General features: G+C 34.8%; 1 long non-coding RNA gene across 1 annotated transcript in view; it reads right to left on the bottom strand.

Annotated features, from left to right (window-relative positions):
• The window catches only part of LOC138861486 (uncharacterized), a 2,612-nt gene extending 123 nt beyond the window's left edge, over nt 1–2,489 (bottom strand). Inside the window, exons 1-2 of the long non-coding RNA XR_011398535.1 lie at nt 2,070–2,489; nt 1–1,415 (exon numbers count right to left, since the gene is read on the bottom strand). The exon at nt 1–1,415 is cut by the window's left edge and continues 123 nt beyond it. This is a non-coding gene — a long non-coding RNA (uncharacterized lncRNA). The remainder of the gene's footprint in view (nt 1,416–2,069) is intronic.
• Nucleotides 2,490–2,500: the final 11 nt, after the last annotated feature.

Genomic DNA, 2,500 nt, shown 5'->3' with positions numbered 1-2,500 from the left:
CAAAAAAATTATCGTTCTCCAGTCAGACGGGTATCATACATGTTCTGTTCCCAGCAAAACCGGGAGACATCACACCATGAGTCACGTGTCTTTGCACCTGCAGATCGCTGGCGTTTAACTATACAGGGCCACATAGCCAATTTTCAAACTCATACTCCCATGAAATACAATAAACAAGTACAAGGTGGTGTAAAAATATGTATTTAAGGATATATAGATCATTTCCAAGTATCCCATGACCTTTCGTTTATTTATATTGTTACTTCTGTATGTTTATTTGTTTGTTTGTTGACTGTTTGTTTGTTGTTTTTTTGTTTGTGTTTTCTGATATTTCTAAAAGTTATGACCATGGTTTGGATCCAGGATCTTTTTTTACTAACTCAAAAAGTAATGAACAGATTTTAATATATATTTTACCTGAGGTATGTCTTAGCCTAATATTCCATAAAATTTTGGCGGTGATCCGGAACACATGGCAATCCTACCCCCCATATGGGGGGGAGGTTTGCATTTTCAAAATGTTTTGCTCATAGATTAAACTAACTATACATGATGAAAACAAAGAAAATATAATATTCCATATGAATGGCATATGATGTTCATTTATTTGTATGAAAAATTTCTTTGATATCATTTTTTTGAAGCTTGCCAGATTTTTTAAATTATTCTGAAAAAATGAAGGTTAGCCTCATATTGCATGAAATTTAATAAGCTTTTAGAAAATAATCTCATTTTTTTATTATCTCTAATCATTGTGTCACAATTCCCAATTTTCTAAGGTAACATGAAAAAAATAATATTCCGGTCAACATCGAATTACCTGCTACCACCTAAAATATAACAATCGGGCCTTGAAATTTTCAGGGGAGAATCAGAGACCCTGAAAATCCTTGAAAATGCATTAAACTCGATTCCGGCAAGATGGACCAAAAACACCGAAAAATTACCAGACGATCCCCTTAAGGATCTTATTCTGCCAATCATGAGCAACGCTACAAGTTGTATTACAGAAAGTTTACAAAAGATAACGAAAACAAAAAATGGTACAAATAACAGAATTTTACATACTGATATTATTGATACCATGGTCTGTGCAAGGAAAACGTCTAAAAAATAAAAATAAAAAATAATAAATGCAGGAAGAGAGATAACATACAAAAGGGAGGCAAGGAGACTTGACACCACAAGCAAGATATCCATGAGAGTAGCCACTCAATTAAACCTAATACATGGACTTTGGGTCTTGAGCGGCTAGTGAAGCATCCAGATCCAAGGGGTTAATATGATGAAGGATGGGAGAAAAAAACTTACTTGCATGACTGACAAACTACATCTGACTGGAGCCCACCAGTAAAAATTTGGTCTATTATACAGGAACACGTATGTGTGGAATCTCCATTTGATGGTGGATTGCCCTGCAAAAAAACAATAAAAAAGAAAAACTGAGACACTAAATAATATGATTATATCAAAGGCTTACTAGAGATATAGATTTGGGAAACTTGGGTTATATACTTGACAGGAATGTAGTAGTATGGAGCCATTGACATCTAAAATGAATTGCTGAGAACCAAGTGATCTTAAGTGTCTTTATCTTCATACTAAGAACAAATAGATAAATAAACAAACAGCTGAGAATTTTTTTTTTTCTTATACCTCCTTATAAAAGAAACTCTGTCACAAAAACTTAAGGTTGTAATAAATTCTTATTTCAATGAAAGTCTCTTAAACCCAATACCACTGGTTAAAAAAATTGATTTATTGCCATGTATTTATGGTTTCCCGTTTGCACACAGAATGTTCGGTAGTTTGGCGGTAACATTAGACACCAAAAAGCTAGTATTTTGAAACAATTTTTAAAATTTTTAAATTTTTGAAGGTTTACCTTTATTTTCTCATAGAAAGAATGCAGATATCACCAGAAAAAAAAGAAAAGAAAAGAGAAAAAGATCTATCTCATAAGCCCACAGCACAGGAAGGATTGTGTTGGATAGAACCCACTACTTTGAGAACAACAGCCATGGCATGTATGTACACCCAACAACAAAAGCGGTGACGCCTCGCCAGACCTGGTTCGGAGAGATCATGTCCTTCTTGCCCTGAAAGGAGGTCCACGTCCAAACTACCAGGACATAGATGGTTTGAATGTAAGGATGAGGGAAATTACGGAAATCAGGCAAAGAAGTGCAATCATGACTGAAATATATATGGAGAGAGAGTATTATCGTATATCATTTCGAAAATAATTATAATGAAATCTTATCACATATTTTATTCTAATTCCTTATCATATAAAAAACATATATCGAAAGTAATGGGTTTCTTGAATAGTTTGGAGGGGGAACATCGACATGGTGTTGGACACCAGCTGCTAAAACGACAAATAAAGGCGTAAGAATAGGAAGAGCCAAGGCTGAGGGAATATTCCCTTAGCCTTGGGTAGAGTGAAGTTAGACTCAGCCCTTTGCAAGAGTGAGCAAGCGTGACCCGGGAAAGGGTT

This window comes from Penaeus vannamei, chromosome 4 (genome assembly GCF_042767895.1).
Source record: "Penaeus vannamei isolate JL-2024 chromosome 4, ASM4276789v1, whole genome shotgun sequence".
NCBI lineage: Eukaryota > Metazoa > Arthropoda > Malacostraca > Decapoda > Penaeidae > Penaeus > Penaeus vannamei.
The sequence above is the reverse complement of the archived record's forward strand: the minus strand, read 5'-3'. Positions and strand labels throughout refer to the sequence as shown.